Source organism: Apus apus, chromosome 4, assembly GCF_020740795.1.
Source record: "Apus apus isolate bApuApu2 chromosome 4, bApuApu2.pri.cur, whole genome shotgun sequence".
NCBI classification, from domain to species: Eukaryota; Metazoa; Chordata; class Aves; order Apodiformes; family Apodidae; genus Apus; species Apus apus.
The window spans coordinates 10,266,121-10,284,828 of NC_067285.1; positions in this window are offsets into that span (position 1 = coordinate 10,266,121).

Consider the following 18,708-nt stretch of genomic DNA (forward strand, 5'->3'; position numbering starts at 1 on the left):
ATAACTTTTTCCTCCCTTTTCTTAATGTGTGCAATTGTGAAAGAGCAGCACTGCAGGGATTTAATGCTTGTATCTCTTTGTGAGTCCAAACTGTGACATGGAGGACTCAGTGAGTTTATTGATTTTAATTTCTTATATTTGGGATTTATCTTCTCAGCTTTTACTTAACAGCTGAGAATGCTCACAGAGTTGACATAGAAGGTTGGCTACACGATTTCAGATCCTCATTTCTTCACTTGTGCACTTATTTGCTTCTGAATGGATATCAGCTGCCAGGCTTTGATTAACATTGGCTAAAGTGTGAGCTCTGCGAGAGCACAAAGCTGAGAGTAGCAGGGCCATAAAGTGGATTTCCATGAGGAAAATATCAGGCATTCCCTTTACAAATCCTTTGTTATTGAAATCTGAATTCTGATCCACAGTTTGGTCTGAAAATCCTGAATCACAAGACACACAGTAGGTCTTCTAGTGGGTAAAGGAATCAGAAAGCCTGGAGTTAGTGTCTGTGGGTGGCACGATATGTTATTTCCCCAGGAAGACAGTTGGAATGGCCTCAAAAACAAAGAACGAGAAAATTTGTTAGAAAATCCCATTTTCAGGCTGTTTCATAAGTACCACCATGCTACTTGGCAACAGAGAGGATAAGATTAGAGGGCTGCGGTTCTAAACCAGACTTGGCATTTATTGGGACATTTGGGTATAGGGAGGAGAGCTCAGCCAGGTTGATTTCCTTCCTGGAGCATTTAAGGACTAAGCTAATAAAACGCTTTATGACTGAAAATTCATGTAGAAACATAGGGATGATGAAGAGACTTGAAACAATGAAGAGTATCTGTCATCCTCGGAAGAGGTGTCCTCTGTAGATGTACCAATGAACTTTGGTGCCAGGAGGAGCAACCTCTGTCAATGATTTGTTGTTCACCTTGCTCACTCAACAGCTCTTTTTCCTGTAGCAGTGTTCTTATCTTCTTCAACCTCCTTAACATCCACAAGACAAATATTTGTACCCTATTCTCTCTCTACATTCCAGCACACAGAGCCCCAGCTGCAGGCTGCAACCTGAGGTACTGCTGCCAGAATTAATGGCCATAGGTTGCTAGGGGTAATGAACTCTAATCATTATTTTCTCACTTGATTGTCTTGATTCAACAACAGGAATTGATGTAAGCCTTTCTTTAATAAGTGTTCTCCTTACATCCTTCCTTGTCTCCTTCTGTCCCTCCACCAGACCTTGCTTTGCCTTCTTTCTCCCAGTACTCCCAAGCCTGGTGGGTTGTTACAGCTTTCTCCATCTGCTATTTTGAGATAGGATCAACACCACCCAGCTGCAGGGGTATGTCCAAAACCATTTCCAGTTCCACCCCTCCACGCAAAGGGCCAACATGCATTCATGCCTGTTATGGGTGCTACACTGGACCCATTCATGGACTTGCATCTTTCTGCTGTGAGATTCCCTTGCCCCATCGCTGTGTTTTTCTTGGCGCAGCACATAAGACAAGAAGGAATCTTTACATGGAAATCTCTCTCCAACTATGGGAAACATTTCCCCATCCACATGTCCTAGCAAGAGATCTACTGCATCCGTAATTACGTTCAGCACTTGGAATGTGGTGACGTCTCCATGTTTCATGACCAAACATAGTCTTTGCCATTGCTCAAGGGTAGAATAGGCTCTAACAGCATTAAACTCTGGTCCCTTATCTACTGCTTTCGTCACACTGTCCATTTGTATCTATTTGGAGAAAAGTTGTGCTGTCTGCTGCTCATGATGCCAAGCTGCTTGGCAAAGGAGATCTGTTGCATTTGTGCTATTTCTGCTCTTCTCCTTTCAGCTTCTCAGGCAGCAGAGTCTCATTCTTTTGCTTTGTGGTTCTCTCCTTCCCAACCCTTCTGGTCTTGCTCAAGCCTTTCCTAAAATCCATAAAAGCTGAGCCATAAGATGCTCAGTGCTTTAACTTTGCTTTCTTCCAGGGACCATTTAAATGAGGACAAGCCACTGTTCCATCTGATGAGGGGATAATGCACAGGGGCACAGCTCTACCATGTTGTCCTGAAGCCCACATGTCACACCTAACTGAGACCAGTGTCACAGTAAGCCTATTCCGAGAGGTGCCAGAATGCACACCTTGTACAGTAGCTTCAGATAAATCCTGGTATTAGTGAGTCCAAACCAGCCACAGCATGTTTTAATCAAACAAAGCACAAACAGTTCTCACTCAGAATGTGAAAGGGGAAATAATGAGGGTGATTTCGTCCCTCCATGTCTCATGCAGACTATGACAGAAGGAGGAACCACAGGGAATACTGATAAAATCTGATAGGAGGGAGATATATCAGAGCCTTCACTGCAGGGAACACCTGACCACTCAGTTATCCTTCACCCCAGATACCTCTTGGACTGTTGAACGGGAGGGAGTCTCTTGCTTTTGCAGCCAGGATCACATACAGCTCCTCCCACAATCTGGCCATGCACTGACTCCTGTCCAGCTCAGTGCATCTCACACACATAGACCTTTCCCTGGGTAAAGCTGCCTCAGGTGTCCTCTCCCCTAAAAGCAAGACTTCTGTTTCTAATATCAGACTGGATACATTCACAGCTGATGCCTCCAACAATAACATCTGTCTGCCCATGGTGAATAGCACCTGCTGATTAAACACAGATGCAAAGTATCCTTTTAGAACCAGGATTATTAAAATTGAACTCACAAAACAAGAGCCTTCTCTTCACCCTTTTTCCGCCCCCCCCTACTTCATAGCTTTACCCAGGCTGGGTTTTTTTGTTTCTTCTGGAAAGTGTAACTCAGCTTGAGTTTTGGATTAACATCTTAATTGCACTCACCAGATTAAAATTTGTCTCTGCTGATCATCTTCTAGAGGGGGTAAATTAGCCCATTAGTAGCCCCATGGTAGCTTGGCTAAACTGCTTACCATGCTGACTAAATTCATTTACAGTTAGTTTGATAGCTTTCCACTAGATAGTGTAAAATAGATAATAATTCAATACAATGGAGCATCATTAGCCTTTAGTGATTGCATTTGAATCAGATCATAGGTGGGTTCATGGGCTGAAGTCCAAAAGAAGCAGTTTGTTTCAGGTATCTCTGCAGAGAGATGGAGGCTGACTATTGGAGAAGGGGCATATAATTCTGGGAGGGTTTTCAGAGAGGCTTCAGCCAGAAGGAAAAAAAAAATTGATAGCAGAGAAGAGGAACAGCTGAGGGCTGAACAAAGAGAAACAAACCACTGCCAGGAATATTTCCACAGCTCAGAAGTCAGGTGTCTTTCTAGCATCGAGTCCCAGTCCCTTTAGCCTTGCTCTCAAGACACTCCTGAGAGAAGCAGCTGTAGCTGTGCACCCACAGAGCTCTTTCTCTGCTGAGGTCCTACTTGAGCATGCCAAGCCTTGTCCCCTCTGCAGGGGCTAAACCCTGCAACAGGGCTGGAGCAGCCCAGAGGATGGAGCAGATGATCTGCTCTACAGGGAAGGCTTTTCCCTGCACCACTAGACCAGATCAGCACTCACAAAGGAGACATATCGAAAGCACTGCACTGACAAATAATTGCTTAAAGAAAAATATTAACAAACCAGCTCCGGGAGACACAAATCTAAGGAAAAACAATTCACTGGTGCCCAGCCTGACAGACAGTCAGTCTCCTGCTATCAGATGCACACCATTATTTATTTATTTAACCACTGTTTTGCCCTTCCCAACACTTACTGTGCTGTGCGTTTCATCCACTTTCCAAGGAGCCTGCATATCTGAGTCTCAGCTCCACATGATGCTGGGGAGGTAATGTTCAGTCCTGGCTCCACCTGCAGTGACAACAGAATGTTTCCAGGCAGGGGAGGCAAAAGGTCCAGATTGCAAGTTACCCACCTGTGTCAAAATGAAAATCTAGAAGACAATGATGCAGGAGATGAGCTGAAATTGGAGATTAAAACTAGCCCCACACCATCGTAGGAGATTTTCCGCTCACCTATGCAAACAAAAGCAGAGTTGAGTTCAACTCAGCATAAAGCAAACCATGTTTTTCTCTGCTGCACTAATTTTGCTGCCAGATTAGTGAGCTGAATAAGCATAGAGAGGGTCCCCCCGGTGCCAGTGCTTGCACAGATAAATGGAAAGATTTTAAGTGTTGGATTGAAGAGGAAAGCATCTTAGTGAGCAGTAGTCCACAAGATGATCTTACCTAACCCTATGGTACCCTTAGACCATAAAACTGGTGAGACAGGGATTGTATTTCAGCATTTCCATGCACTTCTTGATCTGTATATCCATCTGTAGAAAACAGAATTTATGATACAGCTAGAATAAAATATAATCTATTATCTAGATGGCCTCTGTATAGGAGTATAATATAATCTAGAAGATATATTGGTTGTATTTAGGTGTGTGAAAAGTGGTGATCGAAGGTATGTGCAGGAGTTCTCAGTTCCTGCAGGACCAGTGCCCTTTGTTGTGGATTGCATGTGGCTTCTCTCCAAAGCCTGTTTAACACCTAGTGGGTTGTCTTTAGCTGAAGTGCAAGCTATTGCCATTACCTGCTGCTTTGGTTACAGCCAAGCCTGCTGAACAAGGAGCTCCTCCAGCCTTCGCAGAGGACACCTGGCCTCTTTGGGTCCTGCTCAGCACCTGGCAGGATCATGCTGAGCCCAGTCTCCTGTCTGCCAAGAGTCTGGCTGGCAGAGTCCTCTGCAACCACTACCTCATACTTACTGTTCTTACTGAGAGTGGGAGAGAGCTGCCTCAAAGGTTTGAGAACTGGCTGGCTCTTCCAAACCAGCTCAACACGCTGGCACTGCGAGCAGGCTCTCCAGCAGCACCAGGCTGGTCCAGGGTGGATGCCACTGCACATAGCCAGTCTCATCGTGATACCCAGCCTGGAGCTTCCCTGGTCCCAGCAGCCCTGCTCGTTTGGAAATGAGTCACAGCCTTAGCCATGGCTTCTCCTTTTCCAGAGAGCCCCAACATGCACATTTGTCACTTGCTGACAATACATGTAAAGATTTTCTCTCTTTCTTGCTTCGTTTTGTTTTTACTAAATAGTGAAGCATGTGTTGCATCACTGTCTGACTAACTAACAGCTTCCTAGTGCCCGTGGGAATTACTGTATCCAGTGTTTCTAGAGCAGGTATTTGCACTACTTTCACCTGCCACTCTCCATATTGATCAATTCCCACTGTTAGAATTTCATTTCTACCAGATTGCAAAGATCACCTTAAATCCATTCTGTCTCCTGGATACATGTCAGAAAGAGAAGTATGAGCTGTGTTGTGTTTTCTTTGACTATTATTATATATTAAAAAGAAGATTAATTATAACGACTCTGCTTAAAATGTCATGGTGCAGGGAGAGGACTTTCAGTCCCCTTAATGTGGGATACTTAAGGCTACTTCTCTCGTGTCCTGTATTTGCAATATTTTTTTTTCTGTAACTAATTTTCCTTCTGGTGAAGTCTGCTAGGTAATAGCCCTGAAGCCCACAGGCTCACATCTGCAGTACAGCCCTCTCTACTAGTACTCCAAAAGCAACCCCTAGGAATGGCAGCCACTGAAGGGTGCAGCCCCTAGGAAGAAAACAAGGTGTTTCCTCCAGGTTCACAACTGGGTCCCAACCTTGCCAGCAGTGCCAGACTTGGGCAGAGATACAGAAGCAATTCAACACAGGCATGGAAATTCTAGGGAAAAAAAAATTACAAAGAACAAGGAATAAACAATCCTCTGTCTAATATAAGAGAGTGAAGAATATTTGTGTATAATCTTGTCAGGTACTGAAATGTTACAATATGTAGTCTGGTACTGTATGATATCTAGGATATTTCAATAGGATTCCATGTCTGGAGACAAAACCTCAACAGGAGGAGAAGAGTTTTCCAGTACTTTCCAATGAGGCACATTATTGGCCCTACAAAGTCCCCACATCTAGTGTCCTAAGACTCGGTCAAAAAGGATGGTGACTTTACTTCAAACCTTCTGCTTCTCAATACACTCTAATACTGAAATTTGTAAGCTACTCTTTATCTTTTTTTAAAAAACAATACAAATTTGAAAGTCTCCTAAGCATAGCCACTATTGCTTGGCTGCTTGCCATTTCAGGCAGAGAGCTGTTCAGAAAGGAAGACTTGAGCATTGCAAGTCATAATAACAGATATTTGTCCAGGGTGTAGGCCTCTCTGAAGAAAACAACAATACATCATTGACAAATTTAATCTATTGCATCACTAATTTGACATTTCTAGCAGCCACTGGCAGAGACTTCCCAAAGACTCAGCACTCACCCAATTCTTCTCCTGTCCATACCAGTGGTAGCATGCCAACCAAGGATGAAGTGAGATTGGGAAGGAAAGCTTTGGAAAATGCCATCCTGCTCTTTGCAGATGGAAAACAATGGAAAATTCCTAGCTTGGGCTCATTTCAGAAGTTGTCAAAAAATCTAGTGATAGCAAGCTTTCAAGTTCTGATGAAAAGCAGGAAAAATATTCCTAGCTGATGGAAAAAAGAATATATATTTATTTATTTATATATATATATAAAACTTGAATAGTCCCAGAGACACAGTAGTTTCTAAGTCAGCTACTGCCAATAAAGCAAGTGCTGTTGACTGCAGAGTATCCAGGATATGTTATTTTATTTGTTGATATTAAAGAAAAAAAAATCCAACAAATTGGGAGCATGGTGCACAGAGAAACTTCCTGGGTCATAAAGTCCAGACTTCTAGTATCCCAGGCACCACATAATTGACTCCTTTTCATCTGAGTTATCTCTGGTATTCTAGATGGATGTGGAAAAAATGTAAAATGGGTGAAGTAATCCCAGCAATCAGAAAATAAAAAATGACACATTTTCTCTGTATCATAAACAAAGCCACATTAGCACTGGGAGCAGCTGTAAACATAACAAACACTAAGGCTCCAACAGGTAAGGCAAAGACTAAAGCGTAGTGAAAGGTATGATCAATTTTTTAATAACTGTCCTCATCACTACAAGACTAGGGCCAGTTCTCTGGCACTCTCTCTGTTATCTTGAAGAAGAGTAGCAGACTCTAATGCTTGATCACTGGTGTCTTGAATAATGGCCTTGATTTCCCAAAGAGACCTGCTAATGATAATACCAGGCTGTGCACTTGATAATAGGGATTTGTCTTGGATATTGCTTGAAGAGTATGTTAATAACCTTGATCTCTTCACTGGGGGAGGGACAAGTTCATATCAAGCTTTCTGCCTCATAAAGACTTTCCAAACCTATGCCCAGGGAAAGAGAAAAGGCTATTTTTAAATATACCATATTCTTAAAGAAGCACTTGCCTGGAATAGACTGAGCTTTAGAAACCATTGTTTAATTGCAGCCTAATAGATAAAGCATTGCTTTGGGCTTTATGAAAACTGGAGTCCAGTCTCTCTGCAACAAACTTTGCTCTGCTTGGGGCTTTTGATGAGAATTTATTTCCTTAAGTTGCTCCTGTTAAGCTGGTGGGTCCATGTGAGAGCTGGCAGTGTCTCCTTTCCAGCCCACGGGCAAGATGAGAATCAGCCCCATGTCTTTTACAGGAAAGGAAAGAAAGGGAGAAGCAATAGCAAACTGCATGAGGCAGAGGGAATTGATTGCAACCAACCAGATATAATTACATTGTGGAGGACATTTAATATTTCATCTTGATCATGGCTGTACCAGGAGAGTAAAGAAAATCATCATATCAGGGAGAGAGAGAGAGGCTGCAACTTCTTTTGATTTGAATTGTAAATTCCCACAAGCAAAACCAGGAGTTACTTGCAGACAATCTGTACTGCTGTTGCCTGAACGTATGTGACCCAGATTGCAGGGAGAACCAGTAAGCCACTCCACCTGCTTGGAGACAACAGTGGCACTAAGCCATCGTGGCAGGTCCCCAGCACAGCAGGTATTTAATCCAATTGTACTAATGAATTTCTCTGCTCTCTTCACTCCTGGGTAGCTACAGACACACTGGCACAGGGCACTCTGGTTAACCACTGCAAGGAGGAAAGAGCTCTGCATACCACAGTCTTAAATGGCTTCATCCTTAAAGCCAGACCTTTTAAACATCACAGCATGGGTTTCAGTTAGAACTGGTGTAATTAATGTGCACACACATGTGAAGAGACAGTTCCTGCTCAGGAAAGTTTACAGTGCTGAAAGGAAAAGACAGGATGGTAAACAGAGGCTCTGGACCAAGATCAAGCAGAGGTAGACTAGAAACAAGGATGCCTGCTACACTAAGGGCATATAAATACACAAGGCAACCCATCCCGAGCAGATCCTCCAAGAAAAGCATACCAAATCCCAGTAAATCCACTCAGCCCCCACTGCCTCCTACTTCTGGTCTCTCATCCCCAAAAATGAGCCACACATTTACTGTGGTGGGAGAGAGGAAGAGGCAGCACCTAGCAGAAACCTGAAGAAGGAAAGGGAGGACAAGTCACTACTGAGCATCCCTATACACCAAAGTATCTCCTTATAAGTCTGACTGTACCAGCTTGTCTTCAGCAGCTTGGCCACCTAGAACTGAAATACAGCTCCCTGAGGTGGCTCAGAGCCGGCTCGAGCCAGAGCTCACATCACACATAATTGCCCAAACAGCTCCATGTGTTTATCCTTCCTGCAGCCTAAAGCTGCCAGACTCCTCTCAGTTTGCCTTGATCACTTCCACGCTCGCTTAGCTGACTGCAATCCAGCTCTACACATTCATTATCCTAAAAGAGGGGGAGATGTACTCATTGCTCCAGATGATTAATCGGCTAGTCAGGCCTAACACCATCCATGCTATTGTAATTGCAGTTAAATAATAATGTTATATGCATTGCAATCACAGCTGTCATCAAACACCAGAAGAGCCTGGTAATACATGAAACGTCTTCTCTTCACAGTCTCCATAACCTGAAATTATCTACAATCTGGAACAAAATCATGAGATCAAGGTCTCAGTACAGAGAAAAGCTGGAAACAGATCAGTCATGGATTCCAAAACAACAGAGGTTTTATGGACACCACGTGGTGACGTGGGTGTAAAGAGCTTTCATCTGTGGTTTTCCTGACCTGGTGCTGTATGTGTGTAGACAGGAGCTGGTCTCAAGGCCAGCGCAGTGCAAGGCACTGTCACAAGCATTGCCACCCTCCCTGATGTCAGGACACAACCCTGGCCTCAAGCACCCCCTTGGATAAGACATGGGGAAAGGAGAGGCAAGCTGGTCAGCACTCCATGCATCTAAAACCCGCCCTCGAGAGCAACCACAGCTAAAGGCTGGAGCAGTGACCTGGAGAGAGAAGCCAGGTTCCTTGGCTGATGCCTGTCTTAAAATACACCTCACTGTTCTTTGTGTAACCCACCCTGGTTTCAAAGCAGCCTATGAACAGTCAAGACACAGAATTTGTTTAACAGGATTTACTGGCTTTTCATGCTTCTTTATGTAGTCTAGGTGACCCTGCTCTGGCAGGGGGGTTGGATGAGATGATCTTTTGAGGTCCCTTCCAACCCCTAAGATTCTGTGATTCTTTATAGTTCTTTCTGGTTACCTGAGAGCGTACCCTCACCCTCAGACAACCTTCTTGGTAATTCTCCATGCACTCTCTCTCTTATCTCATTGACCTTGTCACTTAACTTACCCTAGTGAAAAAGTCTCTGCTAAATTTTCTGTTAGCCTTATTCAGATCTCAAACCAAAAAACGAAAGAGGTAACTATTTACTACCAGATCCTACTGCTCAGCAGCCACAACGTGCAATTTTCCCCATTCTCCATTTCATACAGGAGCAATTTCTCCTCCAACTTTCTAAACTAGCAAGTTCTGACAAGGGACTGGACTACTGAATCCAGGAGCTGGGCTGCAGCATGGAGCAATTTTAACTAGGTACATATTCGTATGAGTAATCAAAGTATGTATTTACTGGGGAAATCAGGTAAGAATGTCCCTGTGCCAGGTCCTGTACAAACACAGTGACTGACAGTGCCATCCCCAAGGCCATACACACTCGGTAGACAAAGGCACTGTCCACCCAGCAGCCTCAGCATCTCCCAGACCCCAAAGCTGCTTTAAAACCTCTTGTGCACTCACAAAAATGTCCTAAACCCATCATGAGTTTGAACCAAGCACCTGAGCTCCACCCCACCACTTGAGACAGTCTAGACAGAGTACTTGGCTATCAACCAGCCTCATAGTACTAAATCTCACATCCTAGCACTGAAACAAAAAAGCTTAATGATGTAGCCAGAGCCCAGAAGATCATAGAATCATAGAATCATAGGGGTTGGAAGGGACCTCGAAAGATCATCTAGTCCAACCCCCCTGCCAGAGCAGGGTCACCTAGAGTACATCACACAGGAAGGCGTCCAGGCAGGTTTTGAATGTCTCCAGAGAAGGAGACTCCACAACCTCTCTGGGCAGCCTGTTCCAGTGCTCTGTCACTCTCACAGTAAAAAAAAATTTTCTGATATTCACCTTAAACCTCCTATGCTCCAATTTGTATCCATTACTCCTTGTCCTATCACTGGTCATCACTGAAAAAAGCTTAACTCCATCTTCTTGACACTCACCCTTTACGTATTTGTAAACATTGATGAGGTCACCCCTCAGTCTCCTTTTCTCCAAACTAAAGAGACCCAGCTCTCTCAGCCTTTCCTCATAAGGGAGATGTTCCACTCCCTTAATCATCTTTGTGGCTCTGCGCTGGACTCTTTCAAGCACTTCCCTGTCCTTCTTAAAGATAAAAAAGTAGAAGCAGCATGAGAACTTACAGTCATTACACCAGCTATAAAAAAAGTGTGGTTTGTGTTGGATTTTTTTTTTCAGTGCATATTTTGCCCAAGGCTGGTGGAGTTCACTTGTTGAGCAGCTCTTTGGTGGTCTGCAGGAAGCTGATCAGTCTTCTCAGTGGGGCAGTTTTAGTTTGGAAGGGATAATTTAAGACAAAGGCTATCAGCCTGTAGTCCAGCTTACAAGAAGTGGCTGAGCCTGCTTGTGGGCTGCCTTCCAGTGGAATGAGTAGCTGCTTGACACAGGGACCTTTTCTCAGTGAAGTAATGAGCTGTATTGATTTTCCTCAAAAAGAAAATTGGACCTGTACAAACAACACAACAAGCTGCTTGAGTCAGGATGTTGCTGAAGTGATCCTGTGACCACTGTGTGCTCCTGTGCTTATCATGAAGGAGGAAAAAAAGTCAGTGGGCTTATTCTGCAAGGGCAGGTTACAACAAAAATCACATCTCCTTTCAAGTACATTGGGCAAGTTCCAGAGTAACAGGAAAAGGTGGCTTCACCCTGGCTCAAACCAGGACACATGCCCTGCAGGGACAGCTGACATTCACCCATTTGGAAAGCAGCTGCTTGAGCCATCCCTCTGCTTGGTCTCATGTTGAGGCCCTAAATCTGCAGAGGGAGTCCACATCCCTCTCCATGTTGTCTCTTTACAAGAATCATGTGAATGTTCTCACCACTGGCTGGACACTTCTCCAGCAAGGACCACTGAGCTACTGCATTTGGGCCAGCCAAGGGCCAGCTGGTAGCTTATCACTGTCAGCCTGGGCAAAGTAAATAATTTCACAGGAGAGACCCTGAAAGCATTGCTCTCCTCTTTCCTGAGCTGTTGAGCATTTTTTACCTCCCAAGGAAGTCTCATCACATTGCAGAGCCCAGGGGATTTTCCTGTTCATATAGACCAGGCTATTGAGGTCTGGCCAGCATAGGCCTAGTTCTTACATCCTAAATCTGAAAATGATTAGCCATAATCTCCATTTCAGTCCCCAAAGCTACAGCATATTCTTGAAGCTGACCTGACAGGAGAAAAATATTTCTAAGTTGTCAATAGAATACGATTCCTGCCCTGGTACTTCTCCAGAGGTCCCAGTGGCCTTGCAGCTCTTTTGACACTTCTGCAGGACATAGGCCACCAGACCCAAGGCTTCAGGATAGCTGGGAACTGCCTCCATTTCCTTCAGCACACAGAAATCCTGCCTCCATCGTTGCAGTCACTGGGGCAGGACTCAAGGTGCTGCCCATCCGGCATGGAGATCCTGATGCCCACACAAAGTGCTTTAGGTCACTCTCACTCTTTCTCACTCTCTCCTTCTCCCCAGGGAATGGTGGGTTTGGACAAGCCTGGTTGCTCTGGTGCACACAGCCAGGACCTGGGTGTGCAGCTCAGTAGTGCTTACCTGAGGAGCAGCTCCTCCCTGAGCTGCTGTTCCTTGGCTCGTTCCCTTGCTGCAGGAAGCTAAGGAAAAGGCACTAGCTATGCTCTAGTCAATGTCTGCAAAATTAGAAAACTAAAGAAAAAAAATCAACAGCAGTAAGCACAGCAGGGATGAGAAGAGTTAATTTTGTGTTGGTAAATGGGAATTACAAGAAAACAGAAAATAAATAAAAATGCAAATTCAAAGTAATAAAAAAAAACACACAATTAAAAGAAGTAGCTGACATACATTCCTGTATCAGAAAGGAATGCAATTATAATCACAAAACAGGCTTTTCTACTATTTTTCATATGAGCAATTTTTCTGTTTTGTTTAGTGCTTTATAAAATATGGAGAAATATTACCATTCCTCCAGTAAACTGATGTCTGTTTATTTAAAGACAGGAGGTGAAGAAAGATTTATAAAACCTGTAGTTTATAAAACAAGGTAATTTTTTTCTAATATGTTAAAGAAAGATCATGCCAGTAAGTGGTCAACTTGCCAGCATCAGGAATGGTCAGCAAGATGCTCTTGCCAAACACATAGACACACTGTAAGTAGCTATAGCTGACCTGGGCTTAAACAAAACAGCTTTGGTGGTGGATGTAAGGAAGGTGGGCACCACGTTGTTGCTTTGTGCTCAGCTCCCAACCATCTGCCTGGCCCAGCTCCTGCACGGTGCATTGTCCCCAGGAACCAGCAGCAATTTGCTGTGCCTGTCCCCATCAGCATTAGTGGCTGAACAGCACGTGGAAAGGAGGGGTGAAGGACTGAGAGGTGATTATCAGCTCAGGATAAGGCGTAATAATCCCATTTTTCGAAAGATTCCTCATTTGCAATTCCTCTTCCCTTTAATACAGACTCTGTTGGTTTCATGATACATGAGCTCCTTTTGATCCTGTTTAGAGCAGTAACAGGAGATCTCCAAAGCTCAGACTAACACTGCTTTTTTTGGGGGGGAGGGGGAATAAAAGACAAGTTTTCCTCCCTTCCTTACTTTTGAGATGCGTGTTGCCGCTTGACCACGTTCATACAACACTTGACCTCCTTCCTAAAAATGGAATAAAAGCAGCAAAATCTCTCCTCTTCCTTTGCTATCGTCCCTTTAATAATTCTGTAGAATTAGGCTAACTGTGCTGATGATTTTCCACATGCATTAATCATGGCCAAACCATGCTGGTGATGGAAAATGCACAGTTCCCCCTCAGAACCCTCCTCTCACCCTGTTCTTAGAAGAGTCTCAGCCTGGAGGGCATCCTGCCAGTGCGATTAACAGTGTGAAACGGGGAAGGGAAGGAGATGGGAAGACGAAGGAAAAAGACCTTGCCTTGCAACTTAGACATAGCTTTTGGTTTATCAGAGCCAGGGAGCAAAACCTTGAGAGCATCCTGCACTTGCAGTCATGAGCTTCCTTAGCTCAAGAGATCCAGACAAGTGCGTGAGCAACTCCCATCATCTTCTGCAGTCTTGTTCCAGTCCCTGCCCAGAGCTCCACTCCAAACTTACATATCCAAACAATAGGTGCATGAGAAATACATACCAAGCCCACCAGGACAAAAGGTAGGCAGAAAGCAGGTTATTCCCTCTTTGACTGGATTTCTGCCTCCCAGTTCTACAGATCAACAGGGCAAGCATTCCCCTCAGAGGTGGCCAAGAGGTTACCTTCACCACCAACCATGACTACTCAGAGGGAATCACCTTGGCCTTAATTCAGGTGTCTAAAACAGGCTGAACCCATCAAGTCCTGGATCAGCTGGACACATCATTGAGGATATTCCTAGACCACCTTTTGGGCAGCCTTGGAAGACGATCACCCGCTTGGCCTGGATTCTAGAAGCAAAGTGAAACTGCACATGTCAAATTTAGAGCTGTGAATAACACATTTCAGGCTTGATTTGGCCATCACCACTCTCTGCAGGGAGGCAGCTTGTGCTACCAAGCAAGAAGAAAAGCATAAGCCTGTAAACTCCTCCAAAGAGGATCCCTGCTCTTGGCTCTCCTCCACAGCAGCTGCTGCTGCATCAGAAGAATAGGTCCTGCCAGGAAGATTTTCCCATTTTCCTTTTCTTTTGACAAAATCCTTGAGGGCACTGTAATAAAAAAAAAAATAAATTTACAAAAATAAATTGCATCCAAAAGAAAGCAGATATGAAGTGGAGATAACCTGGAAGAAGGACTGGGCAACAAGGCCAGGAAGCAAGCAGTTGGTGCTGGGCTATTTCCAGCTGCATCACAGTCATGCCTCACATTAATAAGCTGCGACAGGCAAAGAGATGGGCAAACATTTGCCTACAAAGCCAGATGTTTCATGCATAGATACAGTCACTGACAAGCTCAGGAGCATGTTTCTAGAGAGGCAAAAGCAAGGCTTTGCAGAAGTGTTTTTGCTGAAGGATGTTCCTCTTTTTCCAGGTCCTCATAAGTCCCTGCATGGACAGATCACATTCTGAATTTTAAATGTTTAATGCCATACAGGCTGCATCCAGCACCTGCTGAAAAGTTTGCACTGTGAGGTGTATCAGGCTAGCAGCAGGGATGCAACATGGCCTCAAATCTCATACTTGTAATTGTTTTGTTCTCTGGGATCAGAGAGATATGCAGCAATCTGCTGTGACAGCAGGCGGCTTGATGAGTATTTACTGGAAGATGGATTTTCCTCCCCATCATTCCCAGAGCAACGCAGTTGGGCAAAACAAAGTGATCACGAAAACTACACACAGTGACTGAACCAAAACATGTCAGAAAAAAAAAAAAAAAGCCTTCTGGTACTGTTTTGTTGGTTTGTTTGGGGGGTTTTGGGGGTGAGGGTATCCCAGTTGGGTTCTGAAAAGCTCCCAGCACTCCCATCAGTTATTTGATCAGTTTAAAACAGCTCAAAGAAATATCTAGTGATCAGGCATGGTTTTGGTTGAAATACCTGTTCTCTTCAGAATCAAGGACTTCTCTTGAAGCCATCCATAGTGAGGACATGGGAAGTTCCAGCTTACAGGATCTGTTGGAGTCCCAAGAAGGTTAATGTGTTCCTGGGCAAGTCATCTTGGAGACCAACCTACCAGGGAACGGCAAGAGGATGGTCTGAGCTTGCAAGGTGAAGAGCTTGCATTGCTCACCACCCTCAAAACCCAAGGGACCTGGCAGACCTGACTGCCTGGCCCTCCCTGTGCCACCTTACAGCTTTCTTGGTCTTAGCCATCATGCCAAAGGATTTGTGTAATGGGCTAAGAAACATGACAACAGCTGAGGTCTCCTTGGGAAATGCAGCTGACACCTACTGAAGTTCTCCATTAGATCATGCATTACTGATCCTGATGTGATTCAGACCTCTCAGTCCCATCATGACATCAACTACACTTTCACACAGGCAGAGGCAGATGAACTGAATCCCATCAAGCAGGTCCAAGATAAAATTTTCTCTCCAAAGACATACTCTGTTCCATACTTACAAAATCCTCTGGTGTTATCCAATGTAAACACTCCGCAGGCTTGGTGGTCTTGTTGTTTTCTCATCACTGCATTCTCCATAGACTCTGGTCCTAAAGGTAGCAGGCAGTTTTCCTGACACACATTGCAAAGAAGAGAGGAAGCCATCAGGCAGGACTGGTGAAGCATGCACTGCAGGGTGCATGTTCCTGAACCACTGCTCCAGGTGAGCGCTCTGGTCAGCACATTTCAAATAAAACACACTCACATTTGTCAGCTCCAAGGGAAAAAAAAAAATATATCTTCCTGGAAGCTTTTAAAGGGAAGGCTAGAGGACTTCTGGAACACTGCTTGGAAAGGGCAAAGTTGGAGCAGAGCTTAACATTAGTGAGACGTTTGGATGGAAAACACTCCAAGCCCACTTGAATGCTGTCTGAGTTAGTACTGGAGGCTGCCCCACAGGTTTTCAATCATTCGCAGGGCTTTGGCACCAGCACTGGTGTTTGCAACCTGAACTCACTTTGAACACACTGTTCTCAGCTTAAGCTGTTGGCTTAAGAAAGAAACAGCTTGAGAAGCTGAGGCAGAGACATACATGAAAAGGAGAGAAACCCACCTTGTTCCTTCTGTGAGTTCTCAGAAGAGCACACTGGGAAGGCAAGGAGGGCAAAAAGGACCTTATATCATTGAACAGAAAGACAGGTCTGATATGGCCTTGCAAGGACCGTTCCTTCCTTATTCCCATCCCTTGATATTGCTTCTGCTTCTGTTTCAAAAATAAAATATATTTTTAAATAACAGAAGTTACCAGTGTGTGACTCCTTCTCTTGAGTATGTAAATGCTGTGGCTGGTGGGAAATCATGTCTATCCACATGACATTCTCCTGATCCTTAGAAACTCTCCCAGAACTATGACTAAAGATGGTTGCCAACATGGCAAAGTGTGAACCTGCAATTCAGCAGCCTGTGGGCAAATGCTGCTCATTTCCATCCATGTGCCCCTCCAAAGCTGGAGGCTTTGGATTCTGCACAGCCTTGTTTCTGCCGTGCATCTGAGAGTCTGTGAGCACATCTCTTGCCTCCAGTGAGAGGTCCCCATCACTCCTCCTCTGGAATGACAGGCTGCACTAGACCGTTCAGAACCACATTTGGTTCTCATTTTCTAACAGCCATCCAAGATAATATTTTTAGAAGAAGTTATACTGGTATTTGCAAAAAATAGCCTCCTTTGCTTTTATCCCAAATGGGGTCTTTTCCAAGTTTCTTTTCCTGCTTTAGTTATAACTCTAAAGCTGTTTGCATTTAAAAAATCTGATTCCAGAAGTGCATTAATTCAACTCTCTTTGGGCTCCCATTGCACACACCTTTCTCTGTCACAGAGCAAAAATACAATCAGCTCAGCCATAACCTAATTATCTTCCGCAGCAGAGGAAGCCCCTATCGAAGGGCCATATATGGGTGGCAGAAGGTTCATTCAGCATTTACATGGTGCCACTGATGTCCACTGTGCACCAAGAGGAGCTTCACAAGATCTGCCCACCACCACCAGGAGCCTGCCCTTAGCAATTCCTCACCAACAGCCTGGCCCAATCCATCAGAAGGAAAAGAGTGCCACCAGCTTGGGCTGGCTTTGCCAGGTGCTGACCTGCCTGTCTGGCAGGGTTACTCTGGGAGGGTCTCAGAAATCTGCTTTGGTAACATTTTTCCCTCCTTGGCTACATTTTCAGCTCTGCTGAAAGCCTGGCAGAGCGAGGGAAAGACATCCCTGCTGGCCGTGGGGGCTCTGCTGCCTGCTGGCAATGAAACTGGAGGCAATTCAGCAGCACAGAGGTGAGCCATACAAACACAGGCAAGTTTGTTTGGAATTTCATAGCAGATTCCTGGAAAAAGGGCCTGGGTTTGATGAGGTGTTGCAGCAGCATCCAGAGGCAAGGCAAGCACGGTATCTGCAGGTGGGCTGGCACCAAGCTGTGGGCAACCCACAGTCAGGAGAGCAGAGGAGCAGAGTAAGGCAGGGAGCCAGAGGTCTGGCTGCCTCCCCAGGTGCCCCTCTTGTGACCCTGGGGTTGGAGACCTGCACTGAGCAAGGACCACCCAATTCAGTGCTAACTTCCCCACCACCAGTGGGGTGCAGACCTGCCTCTCCTGGGCAGTCATGGACCACAAGGTCCCACAAGCTCACCCAGACCTGGTGTGCCCTTCCTCAGCGGGGGGGACTGTGTTCCTGCTGGCAGGAAACAAAGGGAAGGGCAGGACACAAAAAGGAAAACCATGCCTGACCCTAAAGAAACCAGAAGACACTGAGGTCAGTTGCCACTACATGAAACCCACGGGCATGCAGCAAACCACCCATCCCCAGCCAGACCCTGAGAACCACTGTGGGATTAGCAATGGAGCAGGCAAATATGCCCATGCAGCACAAGACCCCCAGGAAGTCCTCCACAGAGATATGGCTTTCCCTCTGCCAAAAGGCTGGCCAGGCAGTGCTTAATACCAAGCTGAATGAGATTGGCTTTCTGGTCTTGTTAAGCTTTATCAACTGGCCTATGCTGAATTATTTAAAGCCATCTTTTATTAATCACCCATGGCTTTTTTACACGCAACCTCTAGCAAGTCACTTAACCACCCTGAATGGATTGTACTAGCTTCATCCCCATATGATGATGGAGGTGATGAGAGACACATGTCACTGTTCTGCTACTGCTTCTGAGATGGTTCAGATGCCAGCAGATCAAAGTGGTCTGCAGGATAACTAAAGCACTGGATTTGCCCTCATGCACAATGGGAGGTCTTGTCTAAGCATGTAGATCATATTGCTGGGTCATGACAATGCTTTTATTTAGAAGACTCCTGCTGGAATATTGTTCATACTTTTAAAACAAGCTTACTATACTGAAAAGTAAGCAAACACCAGTTAAATAGTGCCAGTGCTAGCACAGGGGCCAAACACCAGCACTAAAATCAGGCACTGAAAGGAACAGTCCAGCCCCTTCCAGTGTCCATCGTCACCTGTTGCCAGCCCTCTGGGTACATTACCAAGGTTGCCCACAGTACCATGCTGCCAGGAGAAAAGGCATCTGCTCAGGAGACTGCCAGCCCACCAGATG